Here is an 18,990-nt window from a genome sequence, read left to right as displayed (position 1 = left end):
AAAATTATGACTCCATTCTAAAAATATCAAGACTTTAATATCTAAATATTATGATCTAATAAAATGACGATATTTTTCTCTCTCAAAATATTGCAACTTTAATCTCGTAGTGCTTATATTTATTTTAATTTTAATGTGGCCCTAATACGCCTTTTCATGTTTTTTAAGTGCTATTATTTTGTAGCCTCGGTAGGAAGTGTGTGTATTCCAATTTCCGGTTTTACGGCCGCTACATGACATTAAACAACTGATGTAAAGTCCGTCACGATGTAAGTTTATCACATTTTTATTAGGTGATAAATGTTCATATCAGTTTCTGTGTTTATATGATGTTTACTGACCCGCACAGTGTTATATATGTTTTTATTTTTAACTTTATTAGTTATTTTGTGTCCGTTCAGCTAACGTGTTGTGTGCAGTGCTAGCATAGCAGACTATTTACCTTTACAGCTTTTACTTACTATGTATACATATATATTTGTGTGTGTGTACTTTTATATTTATGTTTGTGTTTATTCTTTGTAGAAACTTAATTAATTAATTAATTAATTAATGCACTCTTTAAGCTCCAACTTATATATTTGTAGAACTAAACGGAATGTTCTGTAAAGAAATGTTTTTCTATAAGCGCCATCATAGGTTTAATACCCGACACTATTGTTGTTGTTTTTGTTGTTAGGCCAGTGGTTCCCAAACTGGGGTACGTGTACCCCTAGGGGTACTTGAACACCTCTCAGGAGGTACACAAAAACATTTATGAATTTATTTCTTAACATCACAGATTTTTTTTTTTTTTTTTTTACATGCACACAGATTTTTTCTCATCCATCAATAATATTTTGTGGCACAACTCTTTAAAATATGCCAAAAGGTGAAGTTAAAATTCTAAAACGAGCAAAACATCAGAAATAAAAGAATGAAAAGGCATAAATTCAAGGTTAATGTTGGACGAGACACAGGAAAGAGTTTAGACGAGCCTACATGTGGAAGCCCAAAAGATTCATAATTAAATAAATGAAAACAACATTTTGAAATAAGTACAGTTTTGATAAATACCAGACAAATATATTAATTTGTAAAATAAGGTAATATTATTATGAAATATGTTTTATTATTCTTTAATATCTCATTATTATTATTTTATTATAATTAAATATTTTATAATGATTAGTTTAACAATGTCATACTTTTTAAAATAATTACTTTTTATTTATTTTCAAAGATTTTATAAAATAAAATAGGTTTTTTGCACAGTTGATTTATATTTAATAATGTCTTTTTCCACAATGGCCTTTGACAATCAAAGATAGTGGGTTGGACCTCTGCTTGATTCTTTAAGATCCGTTGGTTTTCCTGGACAGCGGTCATGGCCGTTCTTTGTCCGACACAGTGATAGAAACGAAGTGTAGGAACACATTAAAATGGGAAGAAATATAAGTAAAAGTATGAATATTAATAAAAAAAAATAAAGCAAGAAAAGTGCTGTGAGATGTAGGGATGTAACGATTAATCATAAGGCAGTTAAAAATCGATTCATAGGTATCACGGTTGATCGATCGATTTTCTGAAAATTGAATCGCAGTACTTTTTTTAAACAGCAGAGGGCGCTATATATATATATATATATATATATATATATATATATATATATATATATATATATATATCCTTCTCTTGTCCAAATGCTGAGGCGGCGGGCGGAATCTGCTACTACTTTCTTTCTGGCCGTCTTCTACTCTTAAATATGTTTATAAATGATTCCTTACCCCTTTTGCACCGAAAGAATATCTGTAACATTACGTGAATATCTGTAAAAGTCACGTTTTTCTATTAACTCTGTCTGCTAGCGCATAGCATCTCTTCTTCACTGCAAGAATTTCTGCATGGCAACCAAACCCTGGGTTACTAGCGCCCTCTGCTGGTTCAAACAAATATCTGACATAAATACAGTGCAATGACTGTTTCTTTTTTTTTTTTAAAGTCCAATTGTTAAGGCACGAAATACATTTTCAGTTGCACTTTTAAAAAGAAAAAGAACTATTATGTAGTTTTGCATTGTTTACTATAGAACCAGAATTTAAATTAATAGGCTTATTCTTCATTTGTATTATTCCTTTATTTATTTTATTCAAGATTTATTTTTAGTTAAATTGCATTGTTTTGAATAGTTTATTAAGGGATTCTTTTGACAATGAAAAATAAAAGGAAAATAGTATAGTATTTTCTAGTTTTAGGAATATTTTTCAATCATCATTTGTCCACAGTCCCATTTTGTAAAATAAATCACAAGAGAATCGTATCGTGAACCCAGTATCGTGAATCGAATTGTATCGGGAGTTGAGTGAATCATTTCATCCCTCGTGAGATGTGTCTAGCTTGAATGTGTGTCAGAGGAGCAGATGTGTGTGTGTTAAGTCCTGAGTTCAGTCCGACACGGCGACCGGGACAGGTAGCGAGGTTTATGTTTACAGTGCAGGTAGTTAATAAAGTACAGTTCTCCAACACAGCCTGTTGGTTCCACTTTTCTATGGGGATTTAACATTGTAGGAGGAGCTACATAGGAAGGACCTCCCCTGTAAGGTTTTAACACAATAATTTCAACATCCACTCGGTCCGTGAGTGGATAATAATCATTGACTGTAAATAATAATCTGCTTTTGGCTTGCAGTTTTTTGGCATCCATAGGTTGTCATAGCAACCACAGAAGAATATCCGTTGTAACAAAAAAAAAACAGATCCTTTGAATACTATGAAAGTTAAAGCTGATATCCAGAGTTTAGAGTTTTTGAGAAACGTCTCGATGTCCCGCCCTAAACAGCCTCACTTCCTCCTTCTGCCTCTGCCAATCTACCAGAAGCCACGCCTCTACTTTTCTGCACGCGCATCATTATACATGCATTATTTTAAAAAGTATGACATTGTTAAAATAATAATCATGAAATATTTAATTAAAATAATAATAATTGGATATTGAAAATAGTAAAAACATATTTCATAATAATGTTACTTTATTTTAAAATTTAATGGCTATATTATATATTTGTCTGTTATTTATCAAAATAAAATTTATTTCACAATTATGTTTTTATTTATTTAATTATGAATTGTTTGGGCTTCCATATACCTACAGACACAAATAAATAATGTATAACATGAGTTAAGTTAAGTAAATAAAGTTAGGGAAACACTGCGTTAGGCCAACAAATAAAAACCTTTGCACACAAAAGGGGGAAAAAACTCAGCAGGTGTTTTGGCTGTTGTCATGACAACCACTCCATCTTATACCCGTTGCCTAGCGAGAGCGTTTTTCCACAGCAACCTTCATGGGCGGAGCCTGAGCGAAGTCGCAAGTTCGTCTCCTGACATTAGCGTGTTTAAATACCAAGGCGTTTGTTTTATTGTTTGTTTGTTTGTTTGTTATCTCCAAATGTTGTGGTGTTTGGCGACGGGCGGCGGCTGCTATCGCGGCGCGCAGAGAGAGGAGCGGTGGCCCGCCGCGCGTGTTTGCCGGGTCGAGGGTTAATAACGGAGCTGTCAGGCTGACGTGAATACCTGTGTGTGTGTGTGTGTGTGTGTCTCTCTGAGTGTGTGTGTGTTAATAATAGCCTGTCAGTGCAGTTGAGGTGTGTGTGTGTGTGTGTGTGTGTGTGTGTGTGTGTGTGTGTGTGTGTGTGTGTGTGTGTGTGTGTGTGTGTGTGTGTGTGTGTGTGTGTGTGTGTGTGTGTGTGTGTGTGTGTGTGTGTGTGTGTGTGTGTGTCAGGAAAGCTAGTTTTTAAACGTTGCTCGTCAAGCTCACCATGACAGCACTGCTCTGTGTGTGCGTGCTGGCATTTGTTGGCCACTCGTGTGTGTGTGTGTGTGTGTGTGTGAGAGAAACGTCGTGCTGAGCAGAAAGCAGCCCGTGTCAAACTACCCATCATGCCTCTCCCGCTCTCCTTCCTCCTGCTATTATGAACGCTCGATGAAACGTTATTATTGTGGCGTTATTAAAGCGGCGCCGACGTGTCGACAGCTTTAAGTCGTGAGCTCCTGAAACGTTGCACACTTTGTGTTCACACACAACGGCACAAAATTACACAAACACCCAACGCAGACGCACAAACCCGCCAATACACAATCATTCCACTCTATTCTCCCCTGCAAAATCAGCGACAAAAACCCACAACCGACTACACAAGAGGAAGACACACAATGTGTATTGACACACACACAGGTGACAACACAACCAGCATCAAATAAAACTGCGTAACGCACAACATAATACAACACAAAACAGAACATGCAGCAAACAAAGGAAAACAGGAAATACTAGAAGGCCGCTTGGTAACCATGGCGATCATTTCCACCAATGAGAGAATCACTTTTCCACTTCCGTGTTTTACGGACCAATAAATGACGAAAACACAATAGAAAGTTTTTGTTTTGGGGGATTTTTATTTTTTTTTGTTTCTTTTTGTCATACTTTGTGTGTTGTGTTGTGTGTGTTGTGATATTGTCGGCATTTCTTTTGCAGTTTTTTCGTTCAAATAGTTTTAAGTCATTTTGTAACTTTTTTTGTTGTTTTTGCTGAAATATGGCCGCTTGGTAACCATGGCGATAGTGCTGTTTCTACCGCCGTGTTCTACGGACCAATGAATGATGGAAACACAACAGAAACGCTTTTTAATGTAGTTTTTTGTTCGTTTTGTCATATTTTGCGTCTGTATGTTGTTATGTGTGTTTTGATTGTTTTGTGTGTTTTTCGCTAAAACACGGCCACTTGGTAACTATGGCGATAATCCACCATTGTGTTCAGTGAATGACAGAAACACAACAGTTACTTCTTTTTTAAGTTTGTGTGTTGTTTTTTATGTCATATTTGGCATTTGTGTGCTATTTTGTTGTGTGTTTTGTGTTACTTTGTCATATTTTCAGCCGTTCTTGAGCTGTTTTTTCTTTGAAATAGTTTTAATAAATTTTGTAATGTTTTTGTGTAGCTTTTCGCTAAAACATGAATTACCATACAGCGGTGCACCATCCATCACCACACACACGCGCAGTCGTGTGTGTGTGTGTGTGCTTCCCAGCTGTGTGTGTGTATTTGTGCGTCACCTTGTGAGTGTGTGTTTACGTTGTGAGACACATTTCATCACACACTGAGGATCAGCCTGTAGGTCACGAGAGCCTTCGTCCCAGTCACAGCTCTGAGAAAATAAACTGTGTGTGTGTATGTGTGCGTGTGTGTTATTGATGACATCATCCAGGGTCACGGTGAGGAGAGCTTTATTAATGAGCGTATGCACGTGTTCTAATCTCTGCCTGAACTCAGCCGACCTTCGTCCATCGTTTATCTTCATCTTTGTCGTTCTTCTCTTTCCTTCTCACGTTTTTACTTTTTAACTCTTTTCGTCTCAGACGTCTGAGCTCGTCCAATCGTTGGCCTCGGTCCGTCTGAGCCTCTGATATCGTAGTTTAACGGATTTTACAGACTTCTGCAGATCCAGACGCCCTCTAGTGGCACAAACAGATTTTAACCAAACCCTGAGCTAATCTTGAGCACTGTGTTACGTTTGCTGTGTCACGTTGGAGTTGGGTGTTTTTGCCGAGTCATGGTTTGGAACTGAAATTTAAACCTAACCTTGAGCACTCTACTACAATTGCTGAGTCACTTCCTAGCTGAGTGGTTTTTGCTGAGTCATGGTTTGAACACAGCTGCCAATGTTCCAAAACTGAACATATGAGGGGCGAACTTTGAACTTTGTCAGGTGCGTTGGAGCGTTACATTAAATATGATGTCATCACATCTGGGTGAAAAAAAGTCAGCAAATAACAGTTATAAAGCATCCATCCTTCTGTATATTTACATTACAGCACACATTACAGACCCCAATAATGGGTCGCAGACTGATTTTCAGTGACCCTTTTTCCTCATTCTGACTGTTAAATTTGACTTTTTAAATTAGATGATTAAATTGGTAATCAAATAATTAACTTTTTCATTAATTTATCTGGAATTGTGCATTTAAAAACTGCAATTTTTCTTTAATTTATTTTAGTTTTTTGTGTCATAACTTCAGTATAATGAGTGTGAGATGTTATAATAGTGTGACTGTCCTAATGTGTTTCCTGCTGCTCAACAATAAACTGATCCATATTTACATGAATTGGGTTTAAAGCTGAAGTTTTTCCTTAGTTTGGTGCGTGTGCGTATGGGGGTGAATCCATTCTAAATTCATCCCACGTGTACCTGCCTAACTTTCACTAAACGTACCTATTTTAAGTAGTTAGGTGTAGTGGCATGAGTGAAGCTATAGTGATCAGGTGACCTTCACTATCGATCACCATCTACGTGACATGTAAACACAGAAAAAATTATAAGGCGCTTACGTGTGCAGGTTTTTACACGCGTGCACGTCAGTAAGTGTGTGTGTGTTCTATCCTGACCAATCACAGCCACAATCTGATTCAGAGCGTAACACTACAGTCATTACCACTCTATGGACGGGTGTAGTGACACAGACTGTAACCGGACTAAATGGTGGTCCGTTATACACTCAACACACACACTTGCATACCTGCACACGTGTACACGCCTAAGCGCTTAATATTTTTACATGTCATGTAGACGGTGATCGATAGTGAAGGTCACCTGATCGCTATAGCTTCACTCACGCCACACCTGCGTCTACGTGTAACTGATATAATTATGTTTGTTAGGTGTACATCCAGGTGTGGCATAGGTGTGTATATGCTTTAATGTGTATGCACATTAAAGCGTCTGCAAACGCGTGCACGCGTGTAGGGTTAAACTGACCTAAATAAAGTGGGCGTGTCTTTGAGGTCACCTATAAAGATACACAGCTCCGCCCCCTACTGTCTCCGAACAAAAAAGGGCCTCAAACCAACGATGTCATAAAATCACACACAAACACATGCACACACACACACACACACACAGCCAAAAAGTTCTCACTTCTCATGAGGGACAAGCTGGGATCTCTGTGTGTGTGTGTGTGTGTGTGTGTGTGTGTGTGTGTGTGTGTGTGTGTGTGTGTGTGTGTGTGTGTGTGTGTGTGTGTGGTGTGTGTGGTGTGTGTGTGTGTGGTGTGTGTGTGTGTGTGTGTGTGTGGTGTGTGTGTGTGTGTGTGTGTGTGTGTGTGTGTGTGTGTGTGTGTGTGTGTGTGTGTGTGTGTGTGTGTGTGTGGTGTGTGTACTTGTCACCTCTGCACCTCAGGGCTCGCTCTCTCTCTCTCTCTCTCACACACACACATACACACCACACACACACACACACGCCGCACAGATGGCCTCACACTCGTATCTCCTGCCAAACAGATGGACCCGGCTGGATTCTCTGTGCGGCGGACTCACAACACACAAACAAACACATGTACACACACACACACACACACACACACACAGAGTGGCGGGCATCCAATCACAGTGCCCTCTGTGTTTCTCTGAGAGTCTGAGATGTGAAGTCTAATTAACAGAACAGCATCAATATTGATGAGGGCCATTTTATTCCCATAACTCACATTAGATTCTTAACGCCACCAAACGCTGCTCAACACCGCCACAGCAGGGGTCAGAGGTCACTGACCACTGCACCAGACACACAACCACTCCAACCAATCAGAGATGGACTTAATCAGCATCCTGCGTGTGTGTGTATCACTAAAAAGTTTTTATGCTTTCATGAGGTGGAATTTCAGACGTTTCGATTTTGAAATGTGTCGTTAAAGTGCCATGGAAACTCCTTTTCCGCAAACACACGTCACAGATGGTGATGTACCTGGTCACATGACCACTGCTCTCAGAGAAAACAGAGGAGACCACATTTCTTAGCATTATATTTTAAAATTATTACTGCCATTTTAGACGTGAAACAACAAAGGAATACAGTGGCCACGTTTACATGGGAGCTTTAATTCCTCTTAAAAGCAGAACAAAAGTGAATTCCTCTTTAACCTGACCATGTAAACACTTAATTCCTAATGCTAATTTGATTCTGATTTAAACTTTATTCTGAATTCGGTGGCTGGTTAATTCTGTGTTCAATGCCGAATTAAATAATTCCTCTTTTTTGTAAACAGTTAACAAAACTTAATTCAGCTTTAAGTTAATTCCAGTCGTTTTGCGCATGTGTGACTTGCAGCGATGACATACTACGTGACGACATAATCCAACATGGTGGCTCGGAATAGAGCTGACGCTATCTAATAAGAGCCTTAAAAGACATGGATATAATGAAAAAAGCGGATGGATGGAGGCATAAACATGCAGACATTAACACGGACACACAGACTTATTAAACACATGGAGATCAACAAACGGAACAGCTTCATCGGACGGGTGATACTAAAACCTGGAGAGTAAATGCGTCTCCGTACTGCTGCACAGGCTGTAATATCACCAAGTTTATCATTGTAGCTGTTGTTACGCGGGGTTTCCACTGGATACGTTTCCGCTGCGCCACGGCACCGATCCGGTTTTTCCCCGCTGTCCACCGTCCGGTAATCCACACCGGTTGCGTTTTGAGTGCGCCACGGTGCACTCCGGTTGAATGACTGTGACGTCATGAGACAGAGCAGTTCTCACGATATTTATATAATTGCGTGAGAACGCAGTTAAATGTATGCGTTATAAACGCAACAATAAACAGATAAACAGGTCAGTGTTACTAACGAAGGAGAACAAGAAGGTTGGACTCTGGATTTGTCATAGACACATTTTTATGCAACAGTCAACAGAGAAGAAATAAAACTGCACCAGTAAAACATGAACTAAATCTATATCTATATATATGTCAGTACAGTTACAGTATGAGTGGAAACAATATAGTGGATGTGATTTTGTTTTTACACATTATGACGTCTTGGTGATGTATTTACTTGAAATATAATCTGAAGTGTTTTATTTTGAAAAGTAACCCGATATCTTATTGTGGAATACCGGCTTAATTTCCTGTTTAGCTTCATTTGCTCTGTGCTGATTGATGCGTCGTGTTCCGGTGTCCGCCAGAAATAGAAGCCCTGCATATATCTGGCAGAGGGCACCGGACTACCGCAGCTGGGAAGGAGTAGACAGGCACCGCAGCAGACCCGGTGGAAATTAACACATAGACTAAAGTGGAAACCTATCAGCTCCGGTGGCGCAGCGGTGCCGCATCCGGTGGAAATTGGGGGTTAGAGCTACTATTTTTACCAGGGAACAACTATTTATTCCTGGTTATTGTTTTCTGGAGTTTTACTGGACTTTATTTACTGGTGAGTTCATATCTCTCTTCCGATTCGTGGACCAAAGTGTGTCATTGTCGAGCTGTTGCTTCAAAACTACAATCAAAATAAAGGTGAAAACAGTTCTCACGTGGTCTTCTATGTTACAACTGACAATAAAAGGTTTGTTGTGTGTTTTTCCTGATAGACATGACACGTCATGTTCACCCACTGTCCAATCAGAGCCTTCCCAACCCCCAGACCTAAAGCGGAATTAACTAAATCCGAATCAGAATCAGAATCAACTTTATTGACCAAGTAATGTAACCTCAGTTCGGGAATTACTATTCCGTATTCCAAATGATTTAATTCGGAATAACTAATTCAGAATTCAGAAACATCATGTAAGCGTGGCCGGTGGTATAAGGAGGTTTTGAGCGTCCGTCTTCCTGCAGCGAAGTCTCGCAAGATGAGATTTCACAGGAGTTACGAGGCTTGTGCCCAAAACATCCTTTAATAGAAACACGTTCAAAGCGTAATTATACTTTGTCGACATTTAGAAATATTGCTTTTTTTTTTCCGAAAATCTGTAATGGAAAACCAGGTAGTGTCAGACTGGTTGTCATGGTATCCTGTGACTGGTTTCTGACAAATGAAGCACTTGCACCAGTTGGTGTTATGGTTCTTATAGTGATCAGACTATCTTGTCACTGGGTTCTGACAGTTAACGGTTTTACAAGACGGTGTCATGGCTTCAGCAGTTATCATGTTATCTGGTGATTGGTGACTCACACACTGAGCACTAGTATCTGTTAGTGAATGTCATCCTGTTTTCTTGTGACTGTTTTCCGGCTCATTGAGTGCTTGTAGAGGGTGGTGTTAAAGTTGGACTGGTGATCATGTCATCCTGTGACTGATTCTGTAAATAAAAGTGTAAATGTATGCTTAGCTTCATCTGAAATGTGTTTTTATTGCATCAAACAAGTGGTGAAAGCATGAGTCAGCAGGTATAATGATGACCAGTTGAAGTTTGTAGGGTTTTTGAAGCGTGATGCTGAACAGCAGCTTTGTGTTTTAGACGAGGACTGTTGTGTCTTTGTGGGGACGTGAAGTCTGAGTGAAACACACATGCTCACACTGAGCTGTCGAGGTGTTGAGTTGATGTTGAGTCTTTGATTTTGGAGGGGTTTCCCATAATCCATCAGCTCGCACACACACACTCTCTCTCTCACACACACACACACACACACTTGCGGTTCATCCGTCAGCGTTGTTCGTCTCCTGGGACAGATCTGAAATAATGGAGAATTAGCAACGTTTGCTTTTTTAAAAGATTGAATAACACACACACAGTTTTTTTTGTGTGTGTGTGTGTGTTCGTTGTTGATGATTAATAACTTCACTCTGACTAACTCTCCTGTTTGGTGGACTTGACTTTGGTCCTTGACTCAGACTAAACTGGGACCATTTGATCCAGTTCCTTTGACTCATTAGAACTCACCAGTGCTTAATGGTGTTTGTCAGTGATTTAGTTCATCTTAAAAATCAGACAGAATCACTGTCGTCTACGAAACGCCAACTGTGGTGACAGATTTTTTCGAGGCACGGATTTTGTTGATCAAATTTTGGTAAATAAGAGGTTTACATTAATGACGTCATTTCAACATGGCGGCCACAGGCTCTATAACGGTCCCATTTTTAAAAGTTAATAAAACAAATATGATGCAAAATATTGCATTTTATTAGGAATAGATCTACTAATAAGGACATTTCAAAGGTTTTCGGCAAACATTTGTAAAAACAGTGGAGGATCACTTTAGTGCACTTTGATGGAGTTTGATGGACGTGTCCCACCAGGGACTACTTTCAGTGGTGGATTAATTCACACTCAGTGTGTGTGTGTGAAGGCAGCAGCTAAATGTGGTCTGATGATTGACATGTTGGGACTGGAGGAAAGACGAGAGCAGCCTCAACTATTGACTTTAACTGTGTGCGTGTGTGTGTGTGCGTGTGCGTGTACGTACTTTATTAAGGACCCAATGTTCTTATTGGCTTTCACTCTTTTAGTATTTTCTGTGTTCACCAGTAAAACAGAGCATTTGGTGTACCATTTCAACTGGTCATCATTATACCTGGTGACTCTTTAATCCATTAATGTGATTAATGTGAACTACACAACAAACACACTTCAGATCAAGCTCTGCATTCATTTACAGTTGTTACGTCTTTCCTTAGAGTCAATCACAAGATAACACGCGCACCAGTTGAACTGTAACACCACCTCAGTGAAAAATTAAAACTATTTGACATTACTTCCTCCTGCTAGTCCTTCAAAATAAAAAGCACCTTTGACCCACACGCTGAGAAACGAAGACTCCGTCTGAAACAAGTCACAGGAAAACACGATCGTCAGTCAAACTGTAACACCAACTGGATCAAAACCTACCTGTTGTTCAGCTGTGGGTGTATCAGATCAACTGGTAATCATCATAACTAGTGATGCACAAAGACACAAAGCTGCTGTTTTCACCTTTGACTTCCTCTCAGCCAATAAGAGGCGGAGCCTTAGCCCCAGCTGAGCCTGAGACAAAAGATCTAATTGGAGGATGCACACACACACACACACATCGTACCTGCTGTGTATGTGTGTGTGGGTCAGCGGGGGTTAAACTGTTGCTTCCTAAAAGGCCTTAATCTGGCGTTTCCTCCTCGTTCAGCTTTTCTTCTTCTGTTGCTTTAAAGTTTGACCTCAGAACGAGACGCCAACGGGAGGATAAAGACGGAGAAGTGGAGGTCAAACAGGCCATAGAGCGCCGGAGCTCTGACCTTAGAATGACCTCAGAGACTCAGGAGTGACATCATTGTGGGACAAACACAGAGAGATGTTTGTATCTGTCTCGTAGATCTATTCTAATAGAGCAGAGATGGGCAACTTCTATCACAGCGGGAGGCCACAAACATGTGATTGTCTGATCCAATGGCCACATTATCATCAACATTAATGTCAGCATTTAGAAGAATGACAAATCTGAGCATTAATGCAAGCTTGAAAACACAATTTTGTTTTTTTGAGTGTTTTTCAAGTTATCATGTGTGTTTTTGTCATATTTTTTCTGTCTGTGTTGTCATTATGTCTATTTTTCTGTCATTTTGTGTAATTTCGTGTCTTGAAAGTCCTTTTGTATATGTTGTTGTTTTTGCAATCATTCTGTGTGTTTAAGTGGTTGTTTAGTGTGTCTTTGTTGTCATTTTGTGTGTTTTATTAATCATTTTTTGTATTGTTTTTTTTTAATCTTTTTGTGTTTTTGTTGTTACTTTTTCAACTTTTCTTGACATTTTGTGCATTTTGCTGTTGTTTTCTGTGTTTCTAGAGTTTTGTGTATTATGTTGTTCATCGTATAACTTCTAACTTAATCAATCAGAATGTGTTTTGGGAGCCGCAAAACATTAGACCGAGAGCCGCCAGTGGCTATGTCTGCTATAGAGCTATTGGTAGAATCCTAAATCCCAATCCTAACTTCTACATGTCGATAGATCTGTCAGATTGGCTCTGATTGGTTGGACTTGAGCTGAGGTGATGGTGCGTTCAGGAGCGTCTGAAAGCAGATATCTTCTCCTCTTTTGAGGTAGATCTGCTGCTTCCGTCTGAGTTTTCGTGGTCACCTCAGAGGTCGTCGTCGGTCTTTGAAGCTCGGCTGTCTGAGTGGAAGCGAACGCGTCACCGTTAATCCCCACGTTGACCCTGAACGCATCACCCTGACCCCTCTGAAGTAGCGGCTACAGCAGAGGTCGAAAGGCTTAAAAACCTGAAGAGTCTCTAATCTGAGGACGTCGGAGTGTGTGTTTCAGAGGAATACGACAACACACACACAAAATTAAATAGTACTCAAAGTAAAAGTTACTAGTTACTTTAGTTTACTGTTGGTATTAAATCTTGGTTCGGGTCCCTTGCATACAGTAAACGTCTCATGTAGAAACTTAAAAAGGAAGAGACCAAATCTACCACCTTTGGAACTTAATTTATTTTCCACAAAAGATATCTGTATAAAATAAAAGATTGGTCAAAATATGCTCATTTGTGCATTATTGTTGTCCCGCTGTGTATTTTTGTTGTTCTTGTTTACATTTTTTGTTGTTCATTTGTATATTTTTGTTGTCCTTTCATCCATTTCCGTAATTTCTTATTTTTTTTTCATGTTGTTTTTTTTCTTTTCAGTCATTTTATGTGTTTTTCTGTATTTTTTGGAGTCATTATGTCTATTTTTGCTGTTTTGTGAACTTTTAAATAAGGTACGTTTAAATAAAATAACACCATTGAATTTAATTCAAAATAAAATAAAATTCTCAGGCTCTAATTATAGTTAGATTTATGAACTCTAAAACATGCCAAATGTGTCATGTGGGTAACGACATAATAGGTATGAACTGCAATCTGAACCATAGAAAGTGGATTTGATCAGAAATGGAACAACATATGGATTATGATCAATGACCATAAAACAAATAAATATATAATCACAAAAAACAATAATTTACTCAGTAATGGTTGGGTTTAGAAATGTAATGAATTACTTTACTTCTTTTTAAAACGTACCTAAACTTAACGTAAAATTACTGATTTAGAAATATACTCAAAAAAGTACAAGTACCCATAAAAGCCACTCAATTACAGTAATGTGAGTACTTGTAATCCATTACTTTCACCTCTGCCAGAAATGCACAAAAGATCAATAAGGTTACAGAAAACACACAAAACTACAAGAAAATGCAGAAAACAATCCTAAATATCCACCAATGCTACACACACACACACACACACACACACACACACACACACACACAACAGAATGAATACAGGAAATGATGACAAAACAAGAAAAACAACACACAAGTAACCACACTGTTGTTGTTGTTCGGTCTCAGCTTGTCTTGTTTTACTTTGTATCATCCCACGTTTCATGAATGCAACACAAGCAGGAGTTGTGTGTGTGTGCGCGTGTGTGTGTGACACTTAGACGTTGCTGTAAACACTCATCTGTTATTAACACACCACATCTCTAAAACATGAGGCCGTCCAGCGGTGCGCCGTCCCTCACCGCACACACACGCACTCACACACACATACACACACACAGTGATGGAGTGTGTGTGTATGTGTGTGTGTGGTCACTCTGGGGTAATATCTGCTGACTGATGGCGTTGCCGACAGGAAGGTGGAGACACCGCCATCAATAACCCAGCTGTAAACTGTGTGTGTGTGTGTGTGTGTGTGTGTGTGTGTGTGTGTGTGTGTGTGTGTCTCTGTGTGTGTGTGTCTCTGTGTGTGTGTGTGAGAGAGAGAGTCTCATTGGTTAATTGATGGATTACGGTCATGTGACTGATGGGGTCGTTATAGCGACGTGCTGCAGCTGTGCAGTACAAACCAACACCAGCAGCCAAAACATTATGACCAGCTCTTCAATCTCCAGTCTGTGGCTCCACCCACATCCTCATGCTTTATGTTTCACTCCCTTTACTTTGAATCAGCAGGAAGTTAGAGCACAACGCTAAGATAATAATCCATGTGACCTTTGACCTCTGAGCCTGAGAGATGGTGGGAACTACAACACCTTTGGAAAGTTAGACCTCTTCTAAACTCCGCCCCCTCTAACACCTGTCGTCAGTGTTCTGGCCAAAGCCACGCCCACACAAACTTGAATGCACAGAGGAGAGCCTGGGAGAGGGAGTGGGCAGAGGGGGGCGTGGGCAGGATGAGACATGAAGGCATCTGATTGGTTCTCTTCATTAGGTCTGAATGGCAGTGATTGTTTGTAGTGCAGGATTTTACTAAAATTGAATTCTTTCTTTTCTCCTTTTCCTCTTTTTTTGCTTTTTTGCCTAAGAAAAAAAAATAAAGCAGTGATTCCTAATCAGGGGTACGTGGACCTGTAGGGTTACAGGAGCACATTGCACGGGGTACTCAGAAACATTTGTCAATTAATTAAAAAAAATAAATATAAAGAAACATTTTCAGGCAAATTGACCTCAAAGTAACAATAACATTGCTCAATAAAATACTGTCCTTTTGCGTACATAATTTATTAAAACAGGATTAATTGATGCTGTAGTGTAATTAGTTAGCCTTACTTCACAAAGGAGACATCATTATTACTGTATGAAGAAATGCATTGTTTTGTTGTTGTTTTTTTAAATGCACTTTATACTTTACCATATATAATATTAATATGGAACAGATATTGTTTATATACAGTATGTGTGTATATAAACATTACAGAGCATCATAATCACATCTGATTCACATATTTACCTCCTATACTGTACTCTAACATACTATATGTAATATTTGATCACATATACTCAGTTTTTGTATTAGATTCAGTAGCGATATTGATAATGGTATTTTTTAGTGGACTGAATAAAACAAATTCATATGATACCGATACTGGTGTCAGAAATTATGTTTTTATACATGTGTTGGTTCATCCTCACTTCTGATTGGCTCAATAGACATCATGCCCTGCCCCTTTCTTAATGCTAGCCACTGATTGGACTGAATTAGTTTGGATATTTGTAGTTTTTACAGCGTTTTTAATCCAGGTATGTAGTTCAGAGTGGTATTCCATAAAGTGGGTTATGTTCAAACTCTGAGTATGTTCAGGCTGAAATGAGGGAAACTCTGAGTATCTCATTCCTAAACACGAGGTATGTTCTTCTCTGAGTATGTTACCATGGCAACATTGTCCGTGAACTAAACCTGCTCGCTGGCTAACCCTGGGTTTCCACCCGGCTCCGCCCACCTGAACACTTAAATGAACCTGAACCTTGACACTTTTCTCTGAAACACATTAGTAACATCACACACCACAGACGTGCTCACATCATTAATAATGTTGTGTTGCTTTACGTTTTTTTTTTGTTTTTTTGTATAGTTTTCTTTCTAACATTGTGGATTCAGATCATTAAAGTCACTGAGGTTGATCTGCATTAAAACATCTACTGACATCTGTTGTAAATTTCACTGAATACAAACCTGTAGATAATATAAAGGATTAAATTAATCCACGTTTGAAGCTCAATTGTTGTTTTATATTGTAATACAGTTTGATCTATAGCTCACGTACCTTTGAAGATACGATGGTGCAGTGAATTATGAGTTTTTTTTATGACGTATTTTTTGGACGTTGAGATGACTCTGGTGAAAATATTACATTAAAAATCAATATAAATTATGTGATTTCAAGCTGCATTTACTGTCTTAATATCCAGTGTAACAGGAGGACTCTCTATGCAGCCATCCTATGCTGCTGACACGTCTTCTCAGACACATTTTATTTATATTATTCACCGCTCGTCACGTCACTGAAGCAATAAAGTGATGAAGCGACCAAAAAGTGTGACTAATTACGGGTGATTTAAGCCACTATAGTCACTGAAGGTGTGTTCAGTGCGAAAACACCTTTAGAACAGGCTCATATTCCTCAAACACCGGCTTATTTCACCATCAGAGTGAATAAATCACTCTCTTCTGGGTGGTTGCCATGGCAGCTCGAGTAATATCTGATTCATTGATGATGGCTTTTTATCGCGCGCGTGCACATAAGTAACCCAAGGTTTACATACTCAGGGTTGATTAACCCACTTCATACCAGCTGTAATGGAATCAGATACCCAGAGTTTTCCATCGTGGGGTATGTTGACCCAGATTTTATGGATAGACTCAGAGTTTGTTAAACCTCCCTTATGGAATACCCCTCTGTTGTGTAGTCCAGGTGTGTAGTCCAGGTGTGTAGTTCAGGGCTACACTTTGGAATATTTTAAAGTAAAATGTTGAAGGTTACGACTAAAGCTTTACTTGATGGTCAACATTCACTTCCTGCTGAACCTTCCCACGGGCCTAATCGGACACTTTGGTGGTCCAGATTAGTGCCTGCAGTTGGTCCGCTCTGCTTTAGTTTGACGTTAGTCCAAAAACTGTGAGAAAAGCTGTGCCATTAAGGCTGCGTATAGACGTGTGTTTTAGTGCTCTTAGCGCACACACACACACACACACACACACACAGAGTCAGATTGCGTGGACAGTGTGTTAAAGTGTGCTAACCACATTAAAGGAGCTGTGTAATGTGCGGCAGCCGCCTGCAGGAAACCTGAGCTGCTCTCACAGTCACATTATAAATTTTTGATCAAATTGAGGATATTTTTCCAAACGTGGGAAACCCGACGCCATATTTTCAGCCTCTGGTTTCCTTTTTCTCTCCTTGAAGGAGCGTTAATGCGGCTTCTCTCCGGTTTCTGTTTGTCGCTTCCTTGTGCTCGTGTCTAAAAACTACTGATGAGATTTGCATCGAGCGGGAGGCACTAAAACCATCAAACCACCGCCGCGTGGTCGGCCAGGGCCGGGCCGGCTGTAACCAGAGCCCACACACACACACACACACACACACACACACACACACACACACACACACACACACACACACACACACACACACACACACTATAGCACACACACACACGCTGCGTGATGGATAAATAGACTGCGATAGACACATTAACTCTCTCCTCACTCTCTCACATTACATCTCACTTTCCTCAGGAACTTAGCGAGCTACCATTTGTTTTCTACTCGCCATCTTCACCGCAAGCTTCAGACTGTAAGGGGTCAGAGGTCAGAGGTCAAGTCGCAAGGCTTCAGCACACACAGAAGGTCCCTCAGAATCCAGATGGGACGACAATAATCAACCCTGTTGGAGATCTTAACCCTAGGGTTGTCACGATACTAGAATTTCAAACTCGATATTGATTAAAAAAAAAAAAAAAAAAGAACTCGATACCAGTTTCGATACCATGGGGCAAAAAAAGACACAAATTTAGAACTATAATTTCTTTTAATAACATTGAGAATGCGAACTATGAACAGTACACAAAGTATTTTCAAATTAAGTGAAATGTATTGCAACATTTCACAACACTTGTTAACAAAAACGATTACACTTTTTTTGAGAAAGTATAACAAAATTTAGCAAGTTTTTTCTTCTCGTTTTTGACTAAAACTGGTTGTGCAGGCCCCCCAGCAGCAGCACTAGCAGAGCTGCAGCTGTGCCGACATCAGCTACAGTAACTCAGTGTTATGATGAGGGCCCGATAAAATAAAGATAAAATCCCTTTTATTTTTTTCCAAGTTCCATGTTTTCCACTTTATTTTTTTTATTTGTTTTTTTTAGTAATATTGATAATTTTTTCGGAAAAAAAATATTTAATACAAAATAAATAATACATTAAAAATAAACAAAAATGTATTTCAAAAATAAGTAAGATACAATTAAAAGGTAGATTTAAGTTGTAGTGACATTGATTATTCTGACTGCTCATTATTTTATTATTATTTTTTTATTCATGACTACTCATAGTTATTTATGTCATATAAAGATGTATGAGAACAGCATTAATGTCACAGTCACCCAATTTCCCCCCAGGCATCAATGGTTTACTGAATCTGATCAGGTTTATTGTTTTATTTTAGTTTAAATTAAGTTTATCAAAACCTAATTTAAATTATCTTGATGACATCATTCCTTTAGCTACATGCTAAGCTAACCAAACATGTGAGATTTGTTGCTACATGCTAAGCTAAACAAACATGTGAGATTGCTTGCTACATGCTAAGCTAAACAAACGTGAGATTGCTTGCTACATGCTAAGCTAACCGAACACATGGAACTGGTGGCTACCAACGAAGCTAACCAAACATCTGAGATTAGTTGCTAGTACATGCTAAGCTAATCAAACATGTGAG

At 39.0% G+C, this 18,990-nt stretch overlaps 1 long non-coding RNA gene across 1 annotated transcript in view; it reads left to right on the top strand.

Annotated features, from left to right (window-relative positions):
• Positions 1 to 200: 200 nt before the first annotated feature.
• The window catches only part of LOC114456732 (uncharacterized), a 49,424-nt gene continuing 30,634 nt past the window's right edge, over positions 201 to 18,990 (top strand). Inside the window, exon 1 of the long non-coding RNA XR_003672876.1 lies at positions 201 to 269. This is a non-coding gene — a long non-coding RNA (uncharacterized LOC114456732). The remainder of the gene's footprint in view (positions 270 to 18,990) is intronic.

This window comes from Gouania willdenowi, chromosome 22 (assembly GCF_900634775.1).
Source record: "Gouania willdenowi chromosome 22, fGouWil2.1, whole genome shotgun sequence".
Taxonomy (NCBI): Eukaryota; Metazoa; Chordata; class Actinopteri; order Blenniiformes; family Gobiesocidae; genus Gouania; species Gouania willdenowi.
This window is presented reverse-complemented; position numbering and strand designations above follow the sequence as displayed.